Source organism: Lactuca serriola, chromosome 1 (genome assembly GCF_051521515.1).
Source record: "Lactuca serriola cultivar US96UC23 chromosome 1, Lser_US96UC23_V15, whole genome shotgun sequence".
NCBI lineage: Eukaryota > Viridiplantae > Streptophyta > Magnoliopsida > Asterales > Asteraceae > Lactuca > Lactuca serriola.
This window is the reverse complement of record NC_136408.1, coordinates 206,878,820-206,901,257: the sequence shown is the minus strand read 5'-3', so window position 1 is coordinate 206,901,257 and position 22,438 is coordinate 206,878,820. Positions and strand designations below refer to the sequence as shown.

Here is a 22,438-nt window from a genome sequence, read left to right as displayed (position 1 = left end):
AGGGGGGTGCAACACGAGGACTTCCCAGGGGGTCACCCATCCTAGTACTACTCTCGCCCAAGCATGCTTAACTGCGGAGTTCTGATGGGATCCGGTGCATTAGTGCTGGTATGATCGCACCCGAAATACTATCCATGTTTATTGTTTTTATGTGTTAGAAGACGCCTTTGTTTTGGTACGCGGGGCGTGGGACCCACGTGACGGATCGACTCCGTTCCAAAAATACGAAAACCGTCAGCCATGAACCGGAGGGCACCCGAGCATAGAAATAGCAAGAAAGAAAGGAAAAAAAGCACGTAAAATCTAGAAACAAACGCAAACGGACAACGAAAAAGGGGGGTGCAACACGAGGACTTCCCAGGGGGTCACCCATCCTAGTACTACTCTCGCCCAAGCACGCTTGACTGCGGAGTTCTGATGGGATCCGGTGCATTAGTGCTGGTATGATCGCACCCGAAATACCATCCATGTTTATTGTCTTTATGTGTTAGAAGACGCCTTTGTTTTGGTACGCGGGGCGTGGGACCCACGTGACGGATCGACTCCGTTCCAAAAATACGAAAACCATCAGCAATGAACCGGAGGGCACCCGAGCATAGAAATAGCAAGAAAGAAAGGAAAAAAAGCACGTAAAATCTAGAAACAAACGCAAACGGACAACGAAAAACGGGGGTGCAACACGAGGACTTCCCAGGGGGTCACCCATCCTAGTACTACTCTCGCCCAAGAACGCTTAACTGCGGAGTTCTGATGGGATCCGGTGCATTAGTGCTGGTATGATCGCACCCAAAATACCATCCATGTTTATTGTTTTTATGTGTTAAAAGACGCCTTTGTTTTGGTACGCGGGGCGTGGGACCCACGTGACGGATCGGCTCCGTTCCAAAAATACGAAAACCGTCAGCCATGAACTGGAGGGCACCCGAGCATAGAAATAGCAAGAAAGAAAGGAAAAAAAGCACGTAAAATCTAGAAACAAACGCAAACGGACAACGAAAAAGGGGGGGGGGGTGCAACACGAGGACTTCGCAGGGGGTCACCCATCCTAGTACTACTCTCGCCCAAGCACGCTTAACTGCGGAGTTCTGATGGGATCCGGTGCATTAGTGCTGGTATGATCGCACCCGAAATACCATCCATGTTTATTGTTTTTATGTGTTAGAAGACGCCTTTGTTTTGGTACGCGGGGCGTGGGACCCACGTGACGGATCGACTTCGTTCCAAAAATACGAAAACCGTCAGCCATGAACCGGAGGGCACCCGAGCATAGAAATAGCAAGAAAGAAAGGAAAAAAAGCACGTAAAATCTAGAAACAAACGCAAACGGACAACGAAAAAGGGGGGTGCAACACGAGGACTTCCCAGGGGGTCACCCATCCTAGTACTACTCTCGCCCAAGCACGCTTAACTGCGGAGTTCTGATGGGATCCGGTGCATTAGTGCTGGTATGATCGCACCCGAAATACTATCCATGTTTATTGTTTTTATGTGTTAGAAGACGCCTTTGTTTTGGTACGCGGGGCGTGGGACCCACGTGACCGATCGGCTCCGTTCCAAAAATACGAAAACCATCAGCAATGAACCGGAGGGCACCCGAGCATAGAAATAGCAAGAAAGAAAGGAAAAAAAGCACGTAAAATCTAGAAACAAACGCAAACGGACAACGAAAAAGGGGGGTGCAACACGAGGACTTCCCAGGGGGCCACCCATCCAAGTACTACTCTCGCCCAAGCACGCTTAACTGCGGAGTTCTGATGGGATCCGGTGCATTAGTGCTGGTATGATCGCACTCCAAATACTATCCATGTTTATTGTTTTTATGTGTTAGAAGACGCCTTTGTTTTGGTATGCGGGGCGTGGGACCCACGTGACCGAACGGCTCCGTTCCAAAAATACGAAAACCATCAGCAATGAACCGGAGGGCACCCGAGCATAGAAATAAGAAGAAAGAAAGGAAAAAAAGCACGTAAAATCTAGAAACAAACGCAAACGGACAACGAAAAAGGGGGGGGTGCAACACGAGGACTTCCCAGGAGGTCACCCATCCTAGTGCTACTCTCGCCCAAGCACGCTTAACTGCGGAGTTCTGATGGGATCCGGTGCATTAGTGCTGGTATGATCGCACCCGAAATACTATCCATGTTTATTGTTTTTATGTGTTAGAAGACGCCTTTGTTTTGGTACGCGGGGCGTGGGACCCACGTGACCGATCGGCTCCGTTCCAAAAATACGAAAACCATCAGCCATGAACCGGAGGGCACCCGAGCATAGAAATAGCTAGAAAGAAAGGAAAAAAAGCACGTAAAATCTAGAAACAAACGCAAACGGACAACGAAAAAGGGGGGTGCAACACGAGGACTTCCAAAGGGGTCACCCATCCTAGTACTACTCTCGCCCAAGCACGCTTAAGTGCGGAGTTCTGATGGGATCCGATGCATTAGTGCTGGTATGATCGCACCCGAAATACTATCCATGTTTATTGTTTTTATGTGTTAGAAGACTCCTTTGTTTTGGTACGCGGGGCGTGGGACCCACGTGACCGATCGGCTCCGTTCCAAAAATACGAAAACCATCAACAATGAACCGGAGGGCACCCGAGCATAGAAATAGCAAGAAAGAAAGGAAAAAAAGCACGTAAAATCTAGAAACAAACGCAAACGGACAACGAAAAAGGGGGATGCAACACGAGGACTTCCCAGGGGGTCACCCATCCAAGTACTACTCTCGCCAAAGCACACTTAACTGCGGAGTTCTGATGGGATCCGGTGTATTAGTGCTGGTATGATCGCACCAGAAATACTATCCATGTTTATTGTTTTTATGTGTTAGAAGACGCCTTTGTTTTGGTACGCGGGGCGTGGGACCCACGTGACCGATCGGCTCCGTTCCAAAAATACGAAAACCGTCAGCCATGAACCGGAGGGCACCCGAGCATAGAAATAGCAAGAAAGAAAGGAAAAAAAGCACGTAAAATCTAGAAACAAACGCAAACGGACAACGAAAAAGGGGGGTGCAACACGAGGACTTCCCAGGGGGTCACCCATCCTAGTACTACTCTCGCCCAAGCACGCTTAACTGCGGAGTTCTGATGGGATCCGGTGCATTAGTGCTGGTATGATCGCACCCGAAATACTATCCATGTTTATTGTTTTTATGTGTTAGAAGACGCCTTTGTTTTGGTACGCGGGGCGTGGGACCCACGTGACCGATCGGCTCCGTTCCAAAAATACGAAAACCATCAGCAATGAACCGGAGGGCACCCGAGCATAGAAATAGCAAGAAAGAAAGGAAAAAAAGCACGTAAAATCTAGAAACAAACGCAAACGGACAACGAAAAAGGGGGGTGCAACACGAGGACTTCCCAGGGGGTCACCCATCCAAGTACTACTCTCGCCCAAGCACGCTTAACTGCGGAGTTCTGATGGGATCCGGTGCATTAGTGCTGGTATGATCGCACTCCAAATACTATCCATGTTTATTGTTTTTATGTGTTAGAAGACGCCTTTGTTTTGGTATGCGGGGCGTGGGACCCACGTGACCGAACGGCTCCGTTCCAAAAATACGAAAACCATCAGCAATGAACCGGAGGGCACCCGAGCATAGAAATAAGAAGAAAGAAAGGAAAAAAAGCACGTAAAATCTAGAAACAAACGCAAACGGACAACGAAAAAGGGGGGGGGGTGCAACACGAGGACTTCCCAGGAGGTCACCCATCCTAGTGCTACTCTCGCCCAAGCACGCTTAACTGCGGAGTTCTGATGGGATCCGGTGCATTAGTGCTGGTATGATCGCACCCGAAATACTATCCATGTTTATTGTTTTTATGTGTTAGAAGACGCCTTTGTTTTGGTACGCGGGGCGTGGGACCCACGTGACCGATCGGCTCCGTTCCAAAAATACGAAAACCATCAGCCATGAACCGGAGGGCACCCGAGCATAGAAATAGCAAGAAAGAAAGGAAAAAAAGCACGTAAAATCTAGAAACAAACGCAAACGGACAACGAAAAAGGGGGGTGCAACACGAGGACTTCCAAAGGGGTCACCCATCCTAGTACTACTCTCGCCCAAGCACGCTTAAGTGCGGAGTTCTGATGGGATCCGATGCATTAGTGCTGGTATGATCGCACCCGAAATACTATCCATGTTTATTGTTTTTATGTGTTAGAAGACTCCTTTGTTTTGGTACGCGGGGCGTGGGACCCACGTGACCGATCGGCTCCGTTCCAAAAATACGAAAACCATCAACAATGAACTGGAGGGCACCCGAGCATAGAAATAGCAAGAAAGAAAGGAAAAAAAGCACGTAAAATCTAGAAACAAACGCAAACGGACAACGAAAAAGGGGGATGCAACACGAGGACTTCCCAGGGGGTCACCCATCCAAGTACTACTCTCGCCCAAGCACGCTTAACTGCGGAGTTCTGATGGGATCCGGTGTATTAGTGCTGGTATGATCGCACCAGAAATACTATCCATGTTTATTGTTTTTATGTGTTAGAAGACGCCTTTGTTTTGGTACGCGGGGCGTGGGACCCACGTGACCGATCGGCTCCGTTCCAAAAATACGAAAACCGTCAGCCATGAACCGGAGGGCACCCGAGCATAGAAATAGCAAGAAAGAAAGGAAAAAAAGCACGTAAAATCTAGAAACAAACGCAAACGGACAACGAAAAAGGGGGGGGGGGGGTGCAACACGAGGACTTCCCAGGGGGTCACCCATCCTAGTACTACTCTCGCCCAAGCACGCTTAACTGCGGAGTTCTGATGGGATCCGGTGCATTAGTGCTGGTATGATCGCACCCGAAATACTATCCATGTTTATTGTTTTTATGTGTTAGAAGACGCCTTTGTTTTGGTACGCGGGGCGTGGGACCCACGTGACCGATCGGCTCCGTTCCAAAAATACGAAAACCATCAGCAATGAACCGGAGGGCACCCGAGCATAGAAATAGCAAGAAAGAAAGGAAAAAAAGCACGTAAAATCTAGAAACAAACGCAAACGGACAACGAAAAAGGGAGGTGCAACACGAGGACTTCCCAGGGGGTCACCCACCAAGTACTACTCTCGCCCAAGCACGCTTAACTGCGGAGTTCTGATGGGATCCGGTGCATTAGTGCTGGTATGATCGCACTCCAAATACTATCCATGTTTATTGTTTTTATGTGTTAGAAGACGCCTTTGTTTTGGTATGCGGGGCGTGGGACCCACGTGACCGAACGGCTCCGTTCCAAAAATACGAAAACCATCAGCAATGAACCGGAGGGCACCCGAGCATAGAAATAGGAAGAAAGAAAGGAAAAAAAGCACGTAAAATCTAGAAACAAACGCAAACGGACAACGAAAAAGGGGGGGTGCAACACGAGGACTTCCCAGGAGGTCACCCATCCTAGTGCTACTCTCGCCCAAGCACGCTTAACTGCGGAGTTCTGATGGGATCCGGTGCATTAGTGCTGGTATGATCGCACCCGAAATACTATCCATGTTTATTGTTTTTATGTGTTAGAAGACGCCTTTGTTTTGGTACGCGGGGCGTGGGACCCACGTGACCGATCGGCTCCGTTCCAAAAATACGAAAACCATCAGCCATGAACCGGAGGGCACCCGAGCATAGAAATAGCAAGAAAGAAAGGAAAAAAAGCACGTAAAATCTAGAAACAAACGCAAACGGACAACGAAAAAGGGGGGTGCAACACGAGGACTTCCAAAGGGGTCACCCATCCTAGTACTACTCTCGCCCAAGCACGCTTAAGTGCGGAGTTCTGATGGGATCCGATGCATTAGTGCTGGTATGATCGCACCCGAAATACTATCCATGTTTATTGTTTTTATGTGTTAGAAGACTCCTTTGTTTTGGTACGCGGGGCGTGGGACCCACGTGACCGATCGGCTCCGTTCCAAAAATACGAAAACCATCAACAATGAACCGGAGGGCACCCGAGCATAGAAATAGCAAGAAAGAAAGGAAAAAAAGCACGTAAAATCTAGAAACAAACGCAAACGGACAACGAAAAAAGGGGATGCAACACGAGGACTTCCCAGGGGGTCACCCATCCAAGTACTACTCTCGCCCAAGCACGCTTAACTGCGGAGTTCTGATGGGATCCGGTGTATTAGTGCTGGTATGATCGCACCAGAAATACTATCCATGTTTATTGTTTTTATGTGTTAGAAGACGCCTTTGTTTTGGTACGCGGGGCGTGGGACCCACGTGACCGATCGGCTCCGTTCCAAAAATACGAAAACCGTCAGCCATGAACCGGAGGGCACCCGAGCATAGAAATAGCAAGAAAGAAAGGAAAAAAAGCACGTAAAATCTAGAAACAAACGCAAACGGACAACGAAAAAGGGGGGTGCAACACGAGGACTTCCAAAGGGGTCACCCATCCTAGTACTACTCTCGCCCAAGCACGCTTAAGTGCGGAGTTCTGATGGGATCCGATGCATTAGTGCTGGTATGATCGCACCCGAAATACTATCCATGTTTATTGTTTTTATGTGTTAGAAGACTCCTTTGTTTTGGTACGCGGGGCGTGGGACCCACGTGACCGATCGGCTCCGTTCCAAAAATACGAAAACCATCAACAATGAACCGGAGGGCACCCGAGCATAGAAATAGCAAGAAAGAAAGGAAAAAAAGCACGTAAAATCTAGAAACAAACGCAAACGGACAACGAAAAAGGGGGATGCAACACGAGGACTTCCCAGGGGGTCACCCATCCAAGTACTACTCTCGCCCAAGCACGCTTAACTGCGGAGTTCTGATGGGATCCGGTGTATTAGTGCTGGTATGATCGCACCAGAAATACTATCCATGTTTATTGTTTTTATGTGTTAGAAGACGCCTTTGTTTTGGTACGCGGGGCGTGGGACCCACGTGACCGATCGGCTCCGTTCCAAAAATACGAAAACCGTCAGCCATGAACCGGAGGGCACCCGAGCATAGAAATAGCAAGAAAGAAAGGAAAAAAAGCACGTAAAATCTAGAAACAAACGCAAACGGACAACGAAAAAGGGGGGGGGGGTGCAACACGAGGACTTCCCAGGGGGTCACCCATCCTAGTACTACTCTCGCCCAAGCACGCTTAACTGCGGAGTTCTGATGGGATCCGGTGCATTAGTGCTGGTATGATCGCACCCGAAATACTATCCATGTTTATTGTTTTTATGTGTTAGAAGACGCCTTTGTTTTGGTACGCGGGGCGTGGGACCCACGTGACCGATCGGCTCCGTTCCAAAAATACGAAAACCATCAGCAATGAACCGGAGGGCACCCGAGCATAGAAATAGCAAGAAAGAAAGGAAAAAAAGCACGTAAAATCTAGAAACAAACGCAAACGGACAACGAAAAAGGGAGGTGCAACACGAGGACTTCCCAGGGGGTCACCCACCAAGTACTACTCTCGCCCAAGCACGCTTAACTGCGGAGTTCTGATGGGATCCGGTGCATTAGTGCTGGTATGATCGCACTCCAAATACTATCCATGTTTATTGTTTTTATGTGTTAGAAGACGCCTTTGTTTTGGTATGCGGGGCGTGGGACCCACGTGACCGAACGGCTCCGTTCCAAAAATACGAAAACCATCAGCAATGAACCGGAGGGCACCCGAGCATAGAAATAGGAAGAAAGAAAGGAAAAAAAGCACGTAAAATCTAGAAACAAACGCAAACGGACAACGAAAAAGGGGGGGTGCAACACGAGGACTTCCCAGGAGGTCACCCATCCTAGTGCTACTCTCGCCCAAGCACGCTTAACTGCGGAGTTCTGATGGGATCCGGTGCATTAGTGCTGGTATGATCGCACCCGAAATACTATCCATGTTTATTGTTTTTATGTGTTAGAAGACGCCTTTGTTTTGGTACGCGGGGCGTGGGACCCACGTGACCGATCGGCTCCGTTCCAAAAATACGAAAACCATCAGCCATGAACCGGAGGGCACCCGAGCATAGAAATAGCAAGAAAGAAAGGAAAAAAAGCACGTAAAATCTAGAAACAAACGCAAACGGACAACGAAAAAGGGGGTGCAACACGAGGACTTCCAAAGGGGTCACCCATCCTAGTACTACTCTCGCCCAAGCACGCTTAAGTGCGGAGTTCTGATGGGATCCGATGCATTAGTGCTGGTATGATCGCACCCGAAATACTATCCATGTTTATTGTTTTTATGTGTTAGAAGACTCCTTTGTTTTGGTACGCGGGGCGTGGGACCCACGTGACCGATCGGCTCCGTTCCAAAAATACGAAAACCATCAACAAAGAACCGGAGGGCACCCGAGCATAGAAATAGCAAGAAAGAAAGGAAAAAAAGCACGTAAAATCTAGAAACAAACGCAAACGGACAACGAAAAAGGGGGGGGTGCAACACGAGGACTTCCCAGGAGGTCACCCATCCTAGTGCTACTCTCGCCCAAGCACGCTTAACTGCGGAGTTCTGATGGGATCCGGTGCATTAGTGCTGGTATGATCGCACCCGAAATACTATCCATGTTTATTGTTTTTATGTGTTAGAAGACGCCTTTGTTTTGGTACGCGGGGCGTGGGACCCACGTGACCGATCGGCTCCGTTCCAAAAATACGAAAACCATCAGCCATGAACCGGAGGGCACCCGAGCATAGAAATAGCAAGAAAGAAAGGAAAAAAAGCACGTAAAATCTAGAAACAAACGCAAACGGACAACGAAAAAGGGGGGTGCAACACGAGGACTTCCAAAGGGGTCACCCATCCTAGTACTACTCTCGCCCAAGCACGCTTAAGTGCGGAGTTCTGATGGGATCCGATGCATTAGTGCTGGTATGATCGCACCCGAAATACTATCCATGTTTATTGTTTTTATGTGTTAGAAGACTCCTTTGTTTTGGTACGCGGGGCGTGGGACCCACGTGACCGATCGGCTCCGTTCCAAAAATACGAAAACCATCAACAATGAACCGGAGGGCACCCGAGCATAGAAATAGCAAGAAAGAAAGGAAAAAAAGCACGTAAAATCTAGAAACAAACGCAAACGGACAACGAAAAAGGGGGATGCAACACGAGGACTTCCCAGGGGGTCACCCATCCAAGTACTACTCTCGCCAAAGCACACTTAACTGCGGAGTTCTGATGGGATCCGGTGTATTAGTGCTGGTATGATCGCACCAGAAATACTATCCATGTTTATTGTTTTTATGTGTTAGAAGACGCCTTTGTTTTGGTACGCGGGGCGTGGGACCCACGTGACCGATCGGCTCCGTTCCAAAAATACGAAAACCGTCAGCCATGAACCGGAGGGCACCCGAGCATAGAAATAGCAAGAAAGAAAGGAAAAAAAGCACGTAAAATCTAGAAACAAACGCAAACGGACAACGAAAAAGGGGGGTGCAACACGAGGACTTCCCAGGGGGTCACCCATCCTAGTACTACTCTCGCCCAAGCACGCTTAACTGCGGAGTTCTGATGGGATCCGGTGCATTAGTGCTGGTATGATCGCACCCGAAATACTATCCATGTTTATTGTTTTTATGTGTTAGAAGACGCCTTTGTTTTGGTACGCGGGGCGTGGGACCCACGTGACCGATCGGCTCCGTTCCAAAAATACGAAAACCATCAGCAATGAACCGGAGGGCACCCGAGCATAGAAATAGCAAGAAAGAAAGGAAAAAAAGCACGTAAAATCTAGAAACAAACGCAAACGGACAACGAAAAAGGGGGGTGCAACACGAGGACTTCCCAGGGGGTCACCCATCCAAGTACTACTCTCGCCCAAGCACGCTTAACTGCGGAGTTCTGATGGGATCCGGTGCATTAGTGCTGGTATGATCGCACTCCAAATACTATCCATGTTTATTGTTTTTATGTGTTAGAAGACGCCTTTGTTTTGGTATGCGGGACGTGGGACCCACGTGACCGAACGGCTCCGTTCCAAAAATACGAAAACCATCAGCAATGAACCGGAGGGCACCCGAGCATAGAAATAAGAAGAAAGAAAGGAAAAAAAGCACGTAAAATCTAGAAACAAACGCAAACGGACAACGAAAAAGGGGGGGGGGGGTGCAACACGAGGACTTCCCAGGAGGTCACCCATCCTAGTGCTACTCTCGCCCAAGCACGCTTAACTGCGGAGTTCTGATGGGATCCGGTGCATTAGTGCTGGTATGATCGCACCCGAAATACTATCCATGTTTATTGTTTTTATGTGTTAGAAGACGCCTTTGTTTTGGTACGCGGGGCGTGGGACCCACGTGACCGATCGGCTCCGTTCCAAAAATACGAAAACCATCAGCCATGAACCGGAGGGCACCCGAGCATAGAAATAGCAAGAAAGAAAGGAAAAAAAGCACGTAAAACCTAGAAACAAACGCAAACGGACAACGAAAAAGGGGGGTGCAACACGAGGACTTCCAAAGGGGTCACCCATCCTAGTACTACTCTCGCCCAAGCACGCTTAAGTGCGGAGTTCTGATGGGATCCGATGCATTAGTGCTGGTATGATCGCACCCGAAATACTATCCATGTTTATTGTTTTTATGTGTTAGAAGACTCCTTTGTTTTGGTACGCGGGGCGTGGGACCCACGTGACCGATCGGCTCCGTTCCAAAAATACGAAAACCATCAACAATGAACCGGAGGGCACCCGAGCATAGAAATAGCAAGAAAGAAAGGAAAAAAAGCACGTAAAATCTAGAAACAAACGCAAACGGACAACGAAAAAGGGGGATGCAACACGAGGACTTCCCAGGGGGTCACCCATCCAAGTACTACTCTCGCCCAAGCACGCTTAACTGCGGAGTTCTGATGGGATCCGGTGTATTAGTGCTGGTATGATCGCACCAGAAATACTATCCATGTTTATTGTTTTTATGTGTTAGAAGACGCCTTTGTTTTGGTACGCGGGGCGTGGGACCCACGTGACCGATCGGCTCCGTTCCAAAAATACGAAAACCGTCAGCCATGAACCGGAGGGCACCCGAGCATAGAAATAGCAAGAAAGAAAGGAAAAAAAGCACGTAAAATCTAGAAACAAACGCAAACGGACAACGAAAAAGGGGGGGGGGGGTGCAACACGAGGACTTCCCAGGGGGTCACCCATCCTAGTACTACTCTCGCCCAAGCACGCTTAACTGCGGAGTTCTGATGGGATCCGGTGCATTAGTGCTGGTATGATCGCACCCGAAATACTATCCATGTTTATTGTTTTTATGTGTTAGAAGACGCCTTTGTTTTGGTACGCGGGGCGTGGGACCCACGTGACCGATCGGCTCCGTTCCAAAAATACGAAAACCATCAGCAATGAACCGGAGGGCACCCGAGCATAGAAATAGCAAGAAAGAAAGGAAAAAAAGCACGTAAAATCTAGAAACAAACGCAAACGGACAACGAAAAAGGGAGGTGCAACACGAGGACTTCCCAGGGGGTCACCCACCAAGTACTACTCTCGCCCAAGCACGCTTAACTGCGGAGTTCTGATGGGATCCGGTGCATTAGTGCTGGTATGATCGCACTCCAAATACTATCCATGTTTATTGTTTTTATGTGTTAGAAGACGCCTTTGTTTTGGTATGCGGGGCGTGGGACCCACGTGACCGAACGGCTCCGTTCCAAAAATACGAAAACCATCAGCAATGAACCGGAGGGCACCCGAGCATAGAAATAGGAAGAAAGAAAGGAAAAAAAGCACGTAAAATCTAGAAACAAACGCAAACGGACAACGAAAAAGGGGGGGTGCAACACGAGGACTTCCCAGGAGGTCACCCATCCTAGTGCTACTCTCGCCAAAGCACGCTTAACTGCGGAGTTCTGATGGGATCCGGTGCATTAGTGCTGGTATGATCGCACCCGAAATACTATCCATGTTTATTGTTTTTATGTGTTAGAAGACGCCTTTGTTTTGGTACGCGGGGCGTGGGACCCACGTGACCGATCGGCTCCGTTCCAAAAATACGAAAACCATCAGCCATGAACCGGAGGGCACCCGAGCATAGAAATAGCAAGAAAGAAAGGAAAAAAAGCACGTAAAATCTAGAAACAAACGCAAACGGACAACGAAAAAGGGGGGTGCAACACGAGGACTTCCAAAGGGGTCACCCATCCTAGTACTACTCTCGCCCAAGCACGCTTAAGTGCGGAGTTCTGATGGGATCCGATGCATTAGTGCTGGTATGATCGCACCCGAAATACTATCCATGTTTATTGTTTTTATGTGTTAGAAGACTCCTTTGTTTTGGTACGTGGGGCGTGGGACCCACGTGACCGATCGGCTCCGTTCCAAAAATACGAAAACCATCAACAATGAACCGGAGGGCACCCGAGCATAGAAATAGCAAGAAAGAAAGGAAAAAAAGCACGTAAAATCTAGAAACAAACGCAAACGGACAACGAAAAAGGGGGATGCAACACGAGGACTTCCCAGGGGGTCACCCATCCAAGTACTACTCTCGCCCAAGCACGCTTAACTGCGGAGTTCTGATGGGATCCGGTGTATTAGTGCTGGTATGATCGCACCAGAAATACTATCCATGTTTATTGTTTTTATGTGTTAGAAGACGCCTTTGTTTTGGTACGCGGGGCGTGGGACCCACGTGACCGATCGGCTCCGTTCCAAAAATACGAAAACCGTCAGCCATGAACCGGAGGGCACCCGAGCATAGAAATAGCAAGAAAGAAAGGAAAAAAAGCACGTAAAATCTAGAAACAAACGCAAACGGACAACGAAAAAGGGGGGGGGGTGTGCAACACGAGGACTTCCCAGGGGGTCACCCATCCTAGTACTACTCTCGCCCAAGCACGCTTAACTGCGGAGTTCTGATGGGATCCGGTGCATTAGTGCTGGTATGATCGCACCCGAAATACTATCCATGTTTATTGTTTTTATGTGTTAGAAGACGCCTTTGTTTTGGTACGCGGGGCGTGGGACCCACGTGACCGATCGGCTCCGTTCCAAAAATACGAAAACCATCAGCAATGAACCGGAGGGCACCCGAGCATAGAAATAGCAAGAAAGAAAGGAAAAAAAGCACGTAAAATCTAGAAACAAACGCAAACGGACAACGAAAAAGGGAGGTGCAACACGAGGACTTCCCAGGGGGTCACCCACCAAGTACTACTCTCGCCCAAGCACGCTTAACTGCGGAGTTCTGATGGGATCCGGTGCATTAGTGCTGGTATGATCGCACTCCAAATACTATCCATGTTTATTGTTTTTATGTGTTAGAAGACGCCTTTGTTTTGGTATGCGGGGCGTGGGACCCACGTGACCGAACGGCTCCGTTCCAAAAATACGAAAACCATCAGCAATGAACCGGAGGGCACCCGAGCATAGAAATAGGAAGAAAGAAAGGAAAAAAAGCACGTAAAATCTAGAAACAAACGCAAACGGACAACGAAAAAGGGGGGGTGCAACACGAGGACTTCCCAGGAGGTCACCCATCCTAGTGCTACTCTCGCCCAAGCACGCTTAACTGCGGAGTTCTGATGGGATCCGGTGCATTAGTGCTGGTATGATCGCACCCGAAATACTATCCATGTTTATTGTTTTTATGTGTTAGAAGACGCCTTTGTTTTGGTACGCGGGGCGTGGGACCCACGTGACCGATCGGCTCCGTTCCAAAAATACGAAAACCATCAGCCATGAACCGGAGGGCACCCGAGCATAGAAATAGCAAGAAAGAAAGGAAAAAAAGCACGTAAAATCTAGAAACAAACGCAAACGGACAACGAAAAAGGGGGTGCAACACGAGGACTTCCAAAGGGGTCACCCATCCTAGTACTACTCTCGCCCAAGCACGCTTAAGTGCGGAGTTCTGATGGGATCCGATGCATTAGTGCTGGTATGATCGCACCCGAAATACTATCCATGTTTATTGTTTTTATGTGTTAGAAGACTCCTTTGTTTTGGTACGCGGGGCGTGGGACCCACGTGACCGATCGGCTCCGTTCCAAAAATACGAAAACCATCAACAAAGAACCGGAGGGCACCCGAGCATAGAAATAGCAAGAAAGAAAGGAAAAAAAGCACGTAAAATCTAGAAACAAACGCAAACGGACAACGAAAAAGGGGGATGCAACACGAGGACTTCCCAGGGGGTCACCCATCTAAGTACTACTCTCGCTCAAGCACGCTTAACTGCTGAGTTCTGATGGGATCCGGTGTATTAGTGCTGGTATGATCGCACCAGAAATACTATCCATGTTTATTGTTTTTATGTGTTAGAAGACGCCTTTGTTTTGGTACGCGGGGCGTGGGACCCACGTGACCGATCGGCTCCGTTCCAAAAATACGAAAACCGTCAGCCATGAACCGGAGGGCACCCGAGCATAGAAATAGCAAGAAAGAAAGGAAAAAAAGCACGTAAAATCTAGAAGCAAACGCAAACGGACAACGAAAAATGGGGGGGGGGGGGGGGTGCAACACGAGGACTTCCCAGGGGGTCACCCATCCTAGTACTACTCTCGCCCAAGCACGCTTAACTACGGAGTTCTGATGGGATCCGGTGCATTAGTGCTGGTATTATCGCACCCGAAATACCATCCATGTTTATTGTTTTTATGTGTTAGAAGACGCCTTTGTTTTGGTACGCGGGGCGTGGGACCCACGTGACGGATCGGCTCCGTTCCAAAAATACGAAAACCGTCAGCCATGAACCGGAGGGCACCCGAGCGTAGAAATAGCAAGAAAGAAAGGAAAAAAAGCACGTAAAATCTAGAAACAAACGCAAACGGACAACGAAAAAGGGGGGGGGGTGCAACACGAGGACTTCGCAGGGGGTCACCCATCCTAGTACTACTCTCGCCCAAGCACGCTTAACTGCGGAGTTCTGATGGGATCCGGTGCATTAGTGCTGGTATTATCGCACCCGAAATACTATCCATGTTTATTGTCTTTATGTGTTAGAAGACGCCTTTGTTTTGGTACGCGGGGCGTGGGACCCACGTGACCGATCGGCTCCGTTCCAAAATTACGAAAACCATCAGCCATGAACCGGAGGGCACCCGAGCATAGAAATAGCAAGAAAGAAAGGAAAAAAAGCACGTAAAATCTAGAAACAAACGCAAACGGACAACGAAAAAGGGGGGGGGTGCAACACGAGGACTTCCCAGGGGGTCACCCATCCTAGTACTACTCTCGCCCAAGCACGCTTACCTGCGGAGTTCTGATGGGATCCGGTGCATTAGTGCTGGTATGATCGCACCCGAAATACCATCCATGTTTATTGTCTTTATGTGTTAGAAGACGCCTTTGTTTTGGTACGCGGGGCGTGGGACCCACGTGACGGATCGGCTCCGTTCCAAAAATACGAAAACCATCAGCAATGAACCGGAGGGCACCCGAGCATAGAAATAGCAAGAAAGAAAGGAAAAAAAGCACGTAAAATCTAGAAACAAACGCAAACGGACAACGAAAAACGGGGGTGCAACACGAGGACTTCCCAGGGGGTCACCCATCCTAGTACTACTCTCGCCCAAGCACGCTTAACTGCGGAGTTCTGATGGGATCCGGTGCATTAGTGCTGGTATGATCGCACCCGAAATACTATCCATGTTTATTGTCTTTATGTGTTAGAAGACGCCTTTGTTTTGGTACGCGGGGCGTGGGACCCACGTGACCGATCGGCTCCGTTCCAAAATTACGAAAACCATCAGCCATGAACCGGAGGGCACCCGAGCATAGAAATAGCAAGAAAGAAAGGAAAAAAAGCACGTAAAATCTAGAAACAAACGCAAACGGACAACGAAAAAGGGGGGGGGGGTGCAACACGAGGACTTCCCAGGGGGTCACCCATCCTAGTACTACTCTCGCCCAAGCACGCTTAACTGCGGAGTTCTGATGGGATCCGGTGCATTAGTGCTGGTATGATCGCACCCGAAATACCATCCATGTTTATTGTTTTTATGTGTTAAAAGACGCCTTTGTTTTGGTACGCGGGGCGTGGGACCCACGTGACGGATCGGCTCCGTTCCAAAAATACGAAAACCGTCAGCCATGAACCGGAGGGCACCCGAGCATAGAAATAGCAAGAAAGAAAGGAAAAAAAGCACGTAAAATCTAGAAACAAACGCAAACGGACAACGAAAAAGGGGGGGGGGGGTGCAACACGAGGACTTCGCAGGGGGTCACCCATCCTAGTACTACTCTCGCCCAAGCACGCTTAACTGCGGAGTTCTGATGGGATCCGGTGCATTAGTGCTGGTATGATCGCACCCGAAATACCATCCATGTTTATTGTTTTTATGTGTTAGAAGACGCCTTTGTTTTGGTACGCGGGGCGTGGGACCCACGTGACGGATCGACTTCGTTCCAAAAATACGAAAACCGTCAGCCATGAACCGGAGGGCACCCGAGCATAGAAATAGCAAGAAAGAAAGGAAAAAAGGCACGTAAAATCTAGAAACAAACGCAAACGGACAACGAAAAAGGGGGGTGCAACACGAGGACTTCCCAGGGGGTCACCCATCCTAGTACTACTCTCGCCCAAGCACGATTAACTGCGGAGTTCTGATGGGATCCGGTGCATTAGTGCTGGTATGATCGCACCCGAAATACTATCCATGTTTATTGTTTTTATGTGTTAGAAGACGCCTTTGTTTTGGTACGCGGGGCGTGGGACCCACGTGACCGATCGGCTCAGTTCCAAAAATACGAAAACCATCAGCAATGAACCGGAGGGCACCCGAGCATAGAAATAGCAAGAAAGAAAGGAAAAAAAGCACGTAAAATCTAGAAACAAACGCAAACGGACAACGAAAAAGGGGGGTGCAACACGAGGACTTCCCAGGGGGTCACCCATCCAAGTACTACTCTCGCCCAAGCACGCTTAACTGCGGAGTTCTGATGGGATCCGGTGCATTAGTGCTGGTATGATCGCACTCCAAATACTATCCATGTTTATTGTTTTTATGTGTTAGAAGACGCCTTTGTTTTGGTATGCGGGGCGTGGGACCCACGTGACCGAACGGCTCCGTTCCAAAAATACGAAAACCATCAGCAATGAACCGGAGGGCACCCGAGCATAGAAATAGGAAGAAAGAAAGGAAAAAAAGCACGTAAAATCTAGAAACAAACGCAAACGGACAACGAAAAAGGGGGGGGGGGTGCAACACGAGGACTTCCCAGGGGGTCACCCATCGTAGTACTACTCTCGCCCAAGCACGCTTAACTACGGAGTTCTGATGGTATCCGGTGCATTAGTGCTGGTATTATCGCACCCGAAATACCATCCATGTTTATTGTTTTTATGTGTTAGAAGACGCCTTTGTTTTGGTACGCGGGGCGTGGGACCCACGTGACGGATCGGCTCCGTTCCAAAAATACGAAAACCGTCAGCCATGAACCGGAGGGCACCCGAGCGTAGAAATAGCAAGAAAGAAAGGAAAAAAAGCACGTAAAATCTAGAAACAAACGCAAACGGACAACGAAAAAGGGGGGGGGTGCAACACGAGGACTTCGCAGGGGGTCACCCATCCTAGTACTACTCTCGCCCAAGCACGCTTAACTGCGGAGTTCTGATGGGATCCGGTGCATTAGTGCTGGTATTATCGCACCCGAAATACTATCCATGTTTATTGTCTTTATGTGTTAGAAGACGCCTTTGTTTTGGTACGCGGGGCGTGGGACCCACGTGACCGATCGGCTCCGTTCCAAAAATACGAAAACCGTTAGCCATGAACCGGAGGGCACCCGAGCATAGAAATAGCAAGAAAGAAAGGAAAAAAAGCACGTAAAATCTAGAAACAAACGCAAACGGACAACGAAAAAGGGGGGGGGGTGCAACACGAGGACTTCCCAGGGGGTCACCCATCGTAGTACTACTCTCGCCCAAGCACGCTTAACTACGGAGTTCTGATGGGATCCGGTGCATTAGTGCTGGTATTATCGCACCCGAAATACCATCCATGTTTATTGTTTTTATGTGTTAGAAGACGCCTTTGTTTTGGTACGCGGGGCGTAGGACCCACGTGACGGATCGGCTCCGTTCCAAAAATACGAAAACCGTCAGCCATGAACCGGAGGGCACCCGAGCGTAGAAATAGCAAGAAAGAAAGGAAAAAAAGCACGTAAAATCTAGAAACAAACGCAAACGGACAACGAAAAAGGGGGGGGGGGGGTGCAACACGAGGACTTCGCAGGGGGTCACCCATCCTAGTACTACTCTCGCCCAAGCACGCTTAACTGCGGAGTTCTGATGGGATCCGGTGCATTAGTGCTGGTATTATCGCACCCGAAATACTATCCATGTTTATTGTCTTTATGTGTTAGAAGACGCCTTTGTTTTGGTACGCGGGGCGTGGGACCCACGTGACCGATCGGCTCCGTTCCAAAATTACGAAAACCATCAGCCGTGAACCGGAGGGCACCCGAGCATAGAAATAGCAAGAAAGAAAGGAAAAAAAGCACGTAAAATCTAGAAACAAACGCAAACGGACAACGAAAAAGGGGGGGTGCAACACGAGGACTTCCCAGGAGGTCACCCATCCTAGTGCTACTCTCGCCCAAGCACGCTTAACTGCGGAGTTCTGATGGGATCCGGTGCATTAGTGCTGGTATGATCGCACCCGAAATACTATCCATGTTTATTGTTTTTATGTGTTAGAAGACGCCTTTGTTTTGGTACGCGGGGCGTGGGACCCACGTGACCGATCGGCTCCGTTCCAAAAATACGAAAACCATCAGCCATGAACCGGAGGGCACCCGAGCATAGAAATAGCAAGAAAGAAAGGAAAAAAAGCACGTAAAATCTAGAAACAAACGCAAACGGACAACGAAAAAGGGGGGTGCAACACGAGGACTTCCAAAGGGGTCACCCATCCTAGTACTACTCTCGCCCAAGCACGCTTAAGTGCGGAGTTCTGATGGGATCCGATGCATTAGTGCTGGTATGATCGCACCCGAAATACTATCCATGTTTATTGTTTTTATGTGTTAGAAGACTCCTTTGTTTTGGTACGCGGGGCGTGGGACCCACGTGACCGATCGGCTCCGTTCCAAAAGTACGAAAACCATCAACAATGAACCGGAGGGCACCCGAGCATAGAAATAGCAAGAAAGAAAGGAAAAAAAGCACGTAAAATCTAGAAACAAACGCAAACGGACAACGAAAAAGGGGGATGCAACACGAGGACTTCCCAGGGGGTCACCCATCCAAGTACTACTCTCGCCCAAGCACGCTTAACTGCGGAGTTCTGATGGGATCCGGTGTATTAGTGCTGGTATGATCGCACCAGAAATACTATCCATGTTTATTGTTTTTATGTGTTAGAAGACGCCTTTGTTTTGGTACGCGGGGCGTGTGACCCACGTGACCGATCGGCTCCGTTCCAAAAATACGAAAACCGTCAGCCATGAACCGGAGGGCACCAGAGCATAGAAATAGCAAGAAAGAAAGGAAAAAAAGCACGTAAAATCTAGAAACAAACGCAAACGGACAACGAAAAAGGGGGGTGCAACACGAGGACTTCCCAGGGGGTCACCCATCCTAGTACTACTCTCGCCCAAGCACGCTTAACTGCGGAGTTCTGATGGGATCCGGTGCATTAGTGCTGGTATGATCGCACCCGAAATACTATCCATGTTTATTGTCTTTATGTGTTAGAAGACGCCTTTGTTTTGGTACGCGGGGCGTGGGACCTACGTGACCGATCGGCTCCGTTCCAAAATTACGAAAACCATCAGCCATGAACCGGAGGGCACCCGAGCATAGAAATAGCAAGAAAGAAAGGAAAAAAAGCACGTAAAATCTAGAAACAAACGCAAACGGACAACGAAAAAGGGGGGGGGGGGTGCAACACGAGGACTTCCCAGGGGGTCACCCATCCTAGTACTACTCTCGCCCAAGCACGCTTAACTGCGGAGTTCTGATGGGATCCGGTGCATTAGTGCTGGTATGATCGCACCCGAAATACCATCCATGTTTATTGTTTTTATGTGTTAAAAGACGCCTTTGTTTTGGTACGCGGGGCGTGGGACCCACGTGACGGATCGGCTCCGTTCCAAAAATACGAAAACCGTCAGCCATGAACCGGAGGGCACCCGAGCATAGAAATAGCAAGAAAGAAAGGAAAAAAAGCACGTAAAATCTAGAAACAAACGCAAATGGACAACGAAAAAGGGGGGGGGGGGTGCAACACGAGGACTTCGCAGGGGGTCACCCATCCTAGTACTACTCTCGCCCAAGCACGCTTAACTGCGGAGTTCTGATGGGATCCGGTGCATTAGTGCTGGTATGATCGCACCCGAAATACCATCCATGTTTATTGTTTTTATGTGTTAGAAGACGCCTTTGTTTTGGTACGCGGGGCGTGGGACCCACGTGACGGATCGACTTCGTTGCAAAAATACGAAAACCGTCAGCCATGAACCGGAGGGCACCCGAGCATAGAAATAGCAAGAAAGAAAGGAAAAAAAGCACGTAAAATCTAGAAACAAACGCAAACGGACAACGAAAAAGGGGGGTGCAACACGAGGACTTCCCAGGGGGTCACCCATCCTAGTACTACTCTCGCCCAAGCACGATTAACTGCGGAGTTCTGATGGGATCCGGTGCATTAGTGCTGGTATGATCGCACCCGAAATACTATCCATGTTTATTGTTTTTATGTGTTAGAAGACGCCTTTGTTTTGGTACGCGGGGCGTGGGACCCACGTGACCGATCGGCTCAGTTCCAAAAATACGAAAACCATCAGCAATGAACCGGAGGGCACCCGAGCATAGAAATAGCATGAAAGAAAGGAAAAAAAGCACGTAAAATCTAGAAACAAACGCAAACGGACAACGAAAAAGGGGGGTGCAACACGAGGACTTCTCAGGGGGTCACCCATCCAAGTACTACTCTCGCCCAAGCACGCTTAACTGCGGAGTTCTGATGGGATCCGGTGCATTAGTGCTGGTATGATCGCACTCCAAATACTATCCATGTTTATTGTTTTTATGTGTTAGAAGACGCCTTTGTTTTGGTATGCGGGGCGTGGGACCCACGTGACCGAACGGCTCCGTTCCAAAAATACGAAAACCATCAGCAATGAACCGGAGGGCACCCGAGCATAGAAATAGGAAGAAAGAAAGGAAAAAAAGCACGTAAAATCTAGAAACAAACGCAAACGGACAACGAAAAAGGGGGGGGGGTGCAACACGAAGACTTCCCAGGGGGTCACCCATCGTAGTACTACTCTCGCCCAAGCACGCTTAACTACGGAGTTCTGATGGGATCCGGTGCATTAGTGCTGGTATTATCGCACCCGAAATACCATCCATGTTTATTGTTTTTATGTGTTAGAAGACGCCTTTGTTTTGGTACGCGGGGCGTGGGACCCACGTGACGGATCGGCTCCGTTCCAAAAATACGAAAACCGTCAGCCATGAACCGGAGGGCACCCGAGCGTAGAAATAGCAAGAAAGAAAGGAAAAAAAGCACGTAAAATCTAGAAACAAACGCAAACGGACAACGAAAAAGGGGGGGGGGGGTGCAACACGAGGACTTCGCAGGGGGTCACCCATCCTAGTACTACTCTCGCCCAAGCACGCTTAACTGCGGAGTTCTGATGGGATCCGGTGCATTAGTGCTGGTATTATCGCACCCGAAATACTATCCATGTTTATTGTCTTTATGTGTTAGAAGACGCCTTTGTTTTGGTACGCGGGGCGTGGGACCCACGTGACCGATCGGCTCCGTTCCAAAAATACGAAAACCGTTAGCCATGAACCGGAGGGCACCCGAGCATAGAAATAGCAAGAAAGAAAGGAAAAAAAGCACGTAAAATCTAGAAACAAACGCAAACGGACAACGAAAAAGGGGGGGGGGTGCAACACGAGGACTTCCCAGGGGGTCACCCATCGTAGTACTACTCTCGCCCAAGCACGCTTAACTACGGAGTTCTGATGGGATCCGGTGCATTAGTGCTGGTATTATCGCACCCGAAATACCATCCATGTTTATTGTTTTTATGTGTTAGAAGACGCCTTTGTTTTGGTACGCGGGGCGTGGGACCCACGTGACGGATCGGCTCCGTTCCAAAAATACGAAAACCGTCAGCCATGAACCGGAGGGCACCCGAGCGTAGAAATAGCAAGAAAGAAAGGAAAAAAAGCACGTAAAATCTAGAAACAAACGCAAACGGACAACGAAAAAGGGGGGGGGGGGTGCAACACGAGGACTTCGCAGGGGGTCACCCATCCTAGTACTACTCTCGCCCAAGCACGCTTAACTGCGGAGTTCTGATGGGATCCGGTGCATTAGTGCTGGTATTATCGCACCCGAAATACTATCCATGTTTATTGTCTTTATGTGTTAGAAGACGCCTTTGTTTTGGTACGCGGGGCGTGGGACCCACGTGACCGATCGGCTCCGTTCCAAAATTACGAAAACCATCAGCCGTGAACCGGAGGGCACCCGAGCATAGAAATAGCAAGAAAGAAAGGAAAAAAAGCACGTAAAATCTAGAAACAAACGCAAACGGACAACGAAAAAGGGG

The 22,438-nt window shown here is 49.0% G+C and overlaps 67 non-coding genes across 67 annotated transcripts; all 67 read right to left on the bottom strand.

Moving 5' to 3' along the window:
* Positions 1–3: 3 nt before the first annotated feature.
* Positions 4–122, bottom strand: LOC145084394 (5S ribosomal RNA). Its single transcript, XR_013698839.1, has one exon. It is a non-coding gene; the product is annotated as a 5S ribosomal RNA (ribosomal RNA).
* Positions 123–336: 214 nt separating this feature from the next.
* Positions 337–455, bottom strand: LOC145083348 (5S ribosomal RNA). The gene has a single exon (XR_013697822.1). It is a non-coding gene; the product is annotated as a 5S ribosomal RNA (ribosomal RNA).
* Positions 456–669: 214 nt separating this feature from the next.
* On the bottom strand, positions 670–788 carry LOC145084523 (5S ribosomal RNA). The gene has a single exon (XR_013698965.1). It is a non-coding gene; the product is annotated as a 5S ribosomal RNA (ribosomal RNA).
* A 219-nt stretch (positions 789–1,007) lies between these two features.
* On the bottom strand, positions 1,008–1,126 carry LOC145083367 (5S ribosomal RNA). The gene has a single exon (XR_013697840.1). It is a non-coding gene; the product is annotated as a 5S ribosomal RNA (ribosomal RNA).
* Positions 1,127–1,340: 214 nt separating this feature from the next.
* Positions 1,341–1,459, bottom strand: LOC145080968 (5S ribosomal RNA). The gene has a single exon (XR_013695538.1). It is a non-coding gene; the product is annotated as a 5S ribosomal RNA (ribosomal RNA).
* A 214-nt stretch (positions 1,460–1,673) lies between these two features.
* Positions 1,674–1,792, bottom strand: LOC145084880 (5S ribosomal RNA). Its single transcript, XR_013699305.1, has one exon. It is a non-coding gene; the product is annotated as a 5S ribosomal RNA (ribosomal RNA).
* A 216-nt stretch (positions 1,793–2,008) lies between these two features.
* On the bottom strand, positions 2,009–2,127 carry LOC145084762 (5S ribosomal RNA). The gene has a single exon (XR_013699193.1). It is a non-coding gene; the product is annotated as a 5S ribosomal RNA (ribosomal RNA).
* A 214-nt stretch (positions 2,128–2,341) lies between these two features.
* Positions 2,342–2,460, bottom strand: LOC145085732 (5S ribosomal RNA). Its single transcript, XR_013700123.1, has one exon. It is a non-coding gene; the product is annotated as a 5S ribosomal RNA (ribosomal RNA).
* A 214-nt stretch (positions 2,461–2,674) lies between these two features.
* LOC145085675 (5S ribosomal RNA) lies at positions 2,675–2,793 on the bottom strand. Its single transcript, XR_013700066.1, has one exon. It is a non-coding gene; the product is annotated as a 5S ribosomal RNA (ribosomal RNA).
* A 214-nt stretch (positions 2,794–3,007) lies between these two features.
* On the bottom strand, positions 3,008–3,126 carry LOC145080966 (5S ribosomal RNA). The gene has a single exon (XR_013695536.1). It is a non-coding gene; the product is annotated as a 5S ribosomal RNA (ribosomal RNA).
* Positions 3,127–3,340: 214 nt separating this feature from the next.
* Positions 3,341–3,459, bottom strand: LOC145083910 (5S ribosomal RNA). The gene has a single exon (XR_013698373.1). It is a non-coding gene; the product is annotated as a 5S ribosomal RNA (ribosomal RNA).
* A 218-nt stretch (positions 3,460–3,677) lies between these two features.
* Positions 3,678–3,796, bottom strand: LOC145084761 (5S ribosomal RNA). The gene has a single exon (XR_013699192.1). It is a non-coding gene; the product is annotated as a 5S ribosomal RNA (ribosomal RNA).
* Positions 3,797–4,010: 214 nt separating this feature from the next.
* Positions 4,011–4,129, bottom strand: LOC145085731 (5S ribosomal RNA). The gene has a single exon (XR_013700122.1). It is a non-coding gene; the product is annotated as a 5S ribosomal RNA (ribosomal RNA).
* Positions 4,130–4,343: 214 nt separating this feature from the next.
* On the bottom strand, positions 4,344–4,462 carry LOC145084657 (5S ribosomal RNA). The gene has a single exon (XR_013699093.1). It is a non-coding gene; the product is annotated as a 5S ribosomal RNA (ribosomal RNA).
* A 221-nt stretch (positions 4,463–4,683) lies between these two features.
* LOC145080965 (5S ribosomal RNA) lies at positions 4,684–4,802 on the bottom strand. The gene has a single exon (XR_013695535.1). It is a non-coding gene; the product is annotated as a 5S ribosomal RNA (ribosomal RNA).
* A 214-nt stretch (positions 4,803–5,016) lies between these two features.
* On the bottom strand, positions 5,017–5,134 carry LOC145085420 (5S ribosomal RNA). The gene has a single exon (XR_013699819.1). It is a non-coding gene; the product is annotated as a 5S ribosomal RNA (ribosomal RNA).
* Positions 5,135–5,349: 215 nt separating this feature from the next.
* LOC145084760 (5S ribosomal RNA) lies at positions 5,350–5,468 on the bottom strand. The gene has a single exon (XR_013699191.1). It is a non-coding gene; the product is annotated as a 5S ribosomal RNA (ribosomal RNA).
* A 214-nt stretch (positions 5,469–5,682) lies between these two features.
* Positions 5,683–5,801, bottom strand: LOC145085730 (5S ribosomal RNA). Its single transcript, XR_013700121.1, has one exon. It is a non-coding gene; the product is annotated as a 5S ribosomal RNA (ribosomal RNA).
* A 214-nt stretch (positions 5,802–6,015) lies between these two features.
* LOC145084656 (5S ribosomal RNA) lies at positions 6,016–6,134 on the bottom strand. Its single transcript, XR_013699092.1, has one exon. It is a non-coding gene; the product is annotated as a 5S ribosomal RNA (ribosomal RNA).
* A 214-nt stretch (positions 6,135–6,348) lies between these two features.
* LOC145085729 (5S ribosomal RNA) lies at positions 6,349–6,467 on the bottom strand. Its single transcript, XR_013700120.1, has one exon. It is a non-coding gene; the product is annotated as a 5S ribosomal RNA (ribosomal RNA).
* A 214-nt stretch (positions 6,468–6,681) lies between these two features.
* On the bottom strand, positions 6,682–6,800 carry LOC145084655 (5S ribosomal RNA). Its single transcript, XR_013699091.1, has one exon. It is a non-coding gene; the product is annotated as a 5S ribosomal RNA (ribosomal RNA).
* Positions 6,801–7,019: 219 nt separating this feature from the next.
* On the bottom strand, positions 7,020–7,138 carry LOC145080964 (5S ribosomal RNA). Its single transcript, XR_013695534.1, has one exon. It is a non-coding gene; the product is annotated as a 5S ribosomal RNA (ribosomal RNA).
* A 214-nt stretch (positions 7,139–7,352) lies between these two features.
* Positions 7,353–7,470, bottom strand: LOC145085419 (5S ribosomal RNA). Its single transcript, XR_013699818.1, has one exon. It is a non-coding gene; the product is annotated as a 5S ribosomal RNA (ribosomal RNA).
* Positions 7,471–7,685: 215 nt separating this feature from the next.
* LOC145084759 (5S ribosomal RNA) lies at positions 7,686–7,804 on the bottom strand. The gene has a single exon (XR_013699190.1). It is a non-coding gene; the product is annotated as a 5S ribosomal RNA (ribosomal RNA).
* Positions 7,805–8,017: 213 nt separating this feature from the next.
* LOC145085728 (5S ribosomal RNA) lies at positions 8,018–8,136 on the bottom strand. The gene has a single exon (XR_013700119.1). It is a non-coding gene; the product is annotated as a 5S ribosomal RNA (ribosomal RNA).
* Positions 8,137–8,352: 216 nt separating this feature from the next.
* On the bottom strand, positions 8,353–8,471 carry LOC145084758 (5S ribosomal RNA). The gene has a single exon (XR_013699189.1). It is a non-coding gene; the product is annotated as a 5S ribosomal RNA (ribosomal RNA).
* A 214-nt stretch (positions 8,472–8,685) lies between these two features.
* On the bottom strand, positions 8,686–8,804 carry LOC145085727 (5S ribosomal RNA). Its single transcript, XR_013700118.1, has one exon. It is a non-coding gene; the product is annotated as a 5S ribosomal RNA (ribosomal RNA).
* Positions 8,805–9,018: 214 nt separating this feature from the next.
* LOC145085674 (5S ribosomal RNA) lies at positions 9,019–9,137 on the bottom strand. The gene has a single exon (XR_013700065.1). It is a non-coding gene; the product is annotated as a 5S ribosomal RNA (ribosomal RNA).
* A 214-nt stretch (positions 9,138–9,351) lies between these two features.
* Positions 9,352–9,470, bottom strand: LOC145080963 (5S ribosomal RNA). Its single transcript, XR_013695533.1, has one exon. It is a non-coding gene; the product is annotated as a 5S ribosomal RNA (ribosomal RNA).
* Positions 9,471–9,684: 214 nt separating this feature from the next.
* Positions 9,685–9,803, bottom strand: LOC145083909 (5S ribosomal RNA). Its single transcript, XR_013698372.1, has one exon. It is a non-coding gene; the product is annotated as a 5S ribosomal RNA (ribosomal RNA).
* Positions 9,804–10,023: 220 nt separating this feature from the next.
* On the bottom strand, positions 10,024–10,142 carry LOC145084757 (5S ribosomal RNA). The gene has a single exon (XR_013699188.1). It is a non-coding gene; the product is annotated as a 5S ribosomal RNA (ribosomal RNA).
* Positions 10,143–10,356: 214 nt separating this feature from the next.
* On the bottom strand, positions 10,357–10,475 carry LOC145085726 (5S ribosomal RNA). Its single transcript, XR_013700117.1, has one exon. It is a non-coding gene; the product is annotated as a 5S ribosomal RNA (ribosomal RNA).
* A 214-nt stretch (positions 10,476–10,689) lies between these two features.
* On the bottom strand, positions 10,690–10,808 carry LOC145084654 (5S ribosomal RNA). The gene has a single exon (XR_013699090.1). It is a non-coding gene; the product is annotated as a 5S ribosomal RNA (ribosomal RNA).
* A 220-nt stretch (positions 10,809–11,028) lies between these two features.
* Positions 11,029–11,147, bottom strand: LOC145080962 (5S ribosomal RNA). The gene has a single exon (XR_013695532.1). It is a non-coding gene; the product is annotated as a 5S ribosomal RNA (ribosomal RNA).
* Positions 11,148–11,361: 214 nt separating this feature from the next.
* LOC145085418 (5S ribosomal RNA) lies at positions 11,362–11,479 on the bottom strand. The gene has a single exon (XR_013699817.1). It is a non-coding gene; the product is annotated as a 5S ribosomal RNA (ribosomal RNA).
* A 215-nt stretch (positions 11,480–11,694) lies between these two features.
* LOC145085464 (5S ribosomal RNA) lies at positions 11,695–11,813 on the bottom strand. The gene has a single exon (XR_013699862.1). It is a non-coding gene; the product is annotated as a 5S ribosomal RNA (ribosomal RNA).
* Positions 11,814–12,027: 214 nt separating this feature from the next.
* Positions 12,028–12,146, bottom strand: LOC145085725 (5S ribosomal RNA). The gene has a single exon (XR_013700116.1). It is a non-coding gene; the product is annotated as a 5S ribosomal RNA (ribosomal RNA).
* A 214-nt stretch (positions 12,147–12,360) lies between these two features.
* On the bottom strand, positions 12,361–12,479 carry LOC145084653 (5S ribosomal RNA). The gene has a single exon (XR_013699089.1). It is a non-coding gene; the product is annotated as a 5S ribosomal RNA (ribosomal RNA).
* Positions 12,480–12,699: 220 nt separating this feature from the next.
* On the bottom strand, positions 12,700–12,818 carry LOC145083653 (5S ribosomal RNA). The gene has a single exon (XR_013698120.1). It is a non-coding gene; the product is annotated as a 5S ribosomal RNA (ribosomal RNA).
* A 214-nt stretch (positions 12,819–13,032) lies between these two features.
* Positions 13,033–13,150, bottom strand: LOC145085417 (5S ribosomal RNA). Its single transcript, XR_013699816.1, has one exon. It is a non-coding gene; the product is annotated as a 5S ribosomal RNA (ribosomal RNA).
* Positions 13,151–13,365: 215 nt separating this feature from the next.
* LOC145084756 (5S ribosomal RNA) lies at positions 13,366–13,484 on the bottom strand. Its single transcript, XR_013699187.1, has one exon. It is a non-coding gene; the product is annotated as a 5S ribosomal RNA (ribosomal RNA).
* Positions 13,485–13,697: 213 nt separating this feature from the next.
* Positions 13,698–13,816, bottom strand: LOC145085723 (5S ribosomal RNA). The gene has a single exon (XR_013700113.1). It is a non-coding gene; the product is annotated as a 5S ribosomal RNA (ribosomal RNA).
* Positions 13,817–14,030: 214 nt separating this feature from the next.
* Positions 14,031–14,149, bottom strand: LOC145074711 (5S ribosomal RNA). Its single transcript, XR_013692037.1, has one exon. It is a non-coding gene; the product is annotated as a 5S ribosomal RNA (ribosomal RNA).
* A 225-nt stretch (positions 14,150–14,374) lies between these two features.
* Positions 14,375–14,493, bottom strand: LOC145083396 (5S ribosomal RNA). The gene has a single exon (XR_013697874.1). It is a non-coding gene; the product is annotated as a 5S ribosomal RNA (ribosomal RNA).
* A 218-nt stretch (positions 14,494–14,711) lies between these two features.
* Positions 14,712–14,830, bottom strand: LOC145084608 (5S ribosomal RNA). Its single transcript, XR_013699047.1, has one exon. It is a non-coding gene; the product is annotated as a 5S ribosomal RNA (ribosomal RNA).
* A 217-nt stretch (positions 14,831–15,047) lies between these two features.
* LOC145083870 (5S ribosomal RNA) lies at positions 15,048–15,166 on the bottom strand. The gene has a single exon (XR_013698329.1). It is a non-coding gene; the product is annotated as a 5S ribosomal RNA (ribosomal RNA).
* Positions 15,167–15,380: 214 nt separating this feature from the next.
* Positions 15,381–15,499, bottom strand: LOC145080961 (5S ribosomal RNA). Its single transcript, XR_013695531.1, has one exon. It is a non-coding gene; the product is annotated as a 5S ribosomal RNA (ribosomal RNA).
* A 219-nt stretch (positions 15,500–15,718) lies between these two features.
* On the bottom strand, positions 15,719–15,837 carry LOC145080960 (5S ribosomal RNA). Its single transcript, XR_013695530.1, has one exon. It is a non-coding gene; the product is annotated as a 5S ribosomal RNA (ribosomal RNA).
* Positions 15,838–16,057: 220 nt separating this feature from the next.
* LOC145083366 (5S ribosomal RNA) lies at positions 16,058–16,176 on the bottom strand. Its single transcript, XR_013697839.1, has one exon. It is a non-coding gene; the product is annotated as a 5S ribosomal RNA (ribosomal RNA).
* A 214-nt stretch (positions 16,177–16,390) lies between these two features.
* On the bottom strand, positions 16,391–16,509 carry LOC145083796 (5S ribosomal RNA). Its single transcript, XR_013698256.1, has one exon. It is a non-coding gene; the product is annotated as a 5S ribosomal RNA (ribosomal RNA).
* Positions 16,510–16,723: 214 nt separating this feature from the next.
* On the bottom strand, positions 16,724–16,842 carry LOC145083907 (5S ribosomal RNA). Its single transcript, XR_013698370.1, has one exon. It is a non-coding gene; the product is annotated as a 5S ribosomal RNA (ribosomal RNA).
* Positions 16,843–17,061: 219 nt separating this feature from the next.
* On the bottom strand, positions 17,062–17,180 carry LOC145085412 (5S ribosomal RNA). The gene has a single exon (XR_013699811.1). It is a non-coding gene; the product is annotated as a 5S ribosomal RNA (ribosomal RNA).
* A 217-nt stretch (positions 17,181–17,397) lies between these two features.
* On the bottom strand, positions 17,398–17,516 carry LOC145084607 (5S ribosomal RNA). Its single transcript, XR_013699046.1, has one exon. It is a non-coding gene; the product is annotated as a 5S ribosomal RNA (ribosomal RNA).
* Positions 17,517–17,734: 218 nt separating this feature from the next.
* Positions 17,735–17,853, bottom strand: LOC145083926 (5S ribosomal RNA). The gene has a single exon (XR_013698388.1). It is a non-coding gene; the product is annotated as a 5S ribosomal RNA (ribosomal RNA).
* A 221-nt stretch (positions 17,854–18,074) lies between these two features.
* Positions 18,075–18,193, bottom strand: LOC145084606 (5S ribosomal RNA). Its single transcript, XR_013699045.1, has one exon. It is a non-coding gene; the product is annotated as a 5S ribosomal RNA (ribosomal RNA).
* Positions 18,194–18,408: 215 nt separating this feature from the next.
* LOC145084755 (5S ribosomal RNA) lies at positions 18,409–18,527 on the bottom strand. Its single transcript, XR_013699186.1, has one exon. It is a non-coding gene; the product is annotated as a 5S ribosomal RNA (ribosomal RNA).
* A 214-nt stretch (positions 18,528–18,741) lies between these two features.
* LOC145085722 (5S ribosomal RNA) lies at positions 18,742–18,860 on the bottom strand. The gene has a single exon (XR_013700112.1). It is a non-coding gene; the product is annotated as a 5S ribosomal RNA (ribosomal RNA).
* A 214-nt stretch (positions 18,861–19,074) lies between these two features.
* Positions 19,075–19,193, bottom strand: LOC145084652 (5S ribosomal RNA). Its single transcript, XR_013699088.1, has one exon. It is a non-coding gene; the product is annotated as a 5S ribosomal RNA (ribosomal RNA).
* Positions 19,194–19,407: 214 nt separating this feature from the next.
* Positions 19,408–19,526, bottom strand: LOC145080959 (5S ribosomal RNA). The gene has a single exon (XR_013695529.1). It is a non-coding gene; the product is annotated as a 5S ribosomal RNA (ribosomal RNA).
* Positions 19,527–19,746: 220 nt separating this feature from the next.
* LOC145080958 (5S ribosomal RNA) lies at positions 19,747–19,865 on the bottom strand. The gene has a single exon (XR_013695528.1). It is a non-coding gene; the product is annotated as a 5S ribosomal RNA (ribosomal RNA).
* Positions 19,866–20,085: 220 nt separating this feature from the next.
* Positions 20,086–20,204, bottom strand: LOC145083365 (5S ribosomal RNA). Its single transcript, XR_013697838.1, has one exon. It is a non-coding gene; the product is annotated as a 5S ribosomal RNA (ribosomal RNA).
* A 214-nt stretch (positions 20,205–20,418) lies between these two features.
* On the bottom strand, positions 20,419–20,537 carry LOC145083795 (5S ribosomal RNA). The gene has a single exon (XR_013698255.1). It is a non-coding gene; the product is annotated as a 5S ribosomal RNA (ribosomal RNA).
* Positions 20,538–20,751: 214 nt separating this feature from the next.
* LOC145084504 (5S ribosomal RNA) lies at positions 20,752–20,870 on the bottom strand. The gene has a single exon (XR_013698948.1). It is a non-coding gene; the product is annotated as a 5S ribosomal RNA (ribosomal RNA).
* Positions 20,871–21,088: 218 nt separating this feature from the next.
* On the bottom strand, positions 21,089–21,207 carry LOC145084952 (5S ribosomal RNA). The gene has a single exon (XR_013699373.1). It is a non-coding gene; the product is annotated as a 5S ribosomal RNA (ribosomal RNA).
* Positions 21,208–21,427: 220 nt separating this feature from the next.
* On the bottom strand, positions 21,428–21,546 carry LOC145084605 (5S ribosomal RNA). Its single transcript, XR_013699044.1, has one exon. It is a non-coding gene; the product is annotated as a 5S ribosomal RNA (ribosomal RNA).
* A 218-nt stretch (positions 21,547–21,764) lies between these two features.
* LOC145083925 (5S ribosomal RNA) lies at positions 21,765–21,883 on the bottom strand. The gene has a single exon (XR_013698387.1). It is a non-coding gene; the product is annotated as a 5S ribosomal RNA (ribosomal RNA).
* Positions 21,884–22,103: 220 nt separating this feature from the next.
* On the bottom strand, positions 22,104–22,222 carry LOC145084604 (5S ribosomal RNA). The gene has a single exon (XR_013699043.1). It is a non-coding gene; the product is annotated as a 5S ribosomal RNA (ribosomal RNA).
* Between the last annotated feature and the right edge of the window lie 216 nt (positions 22,223–22,438).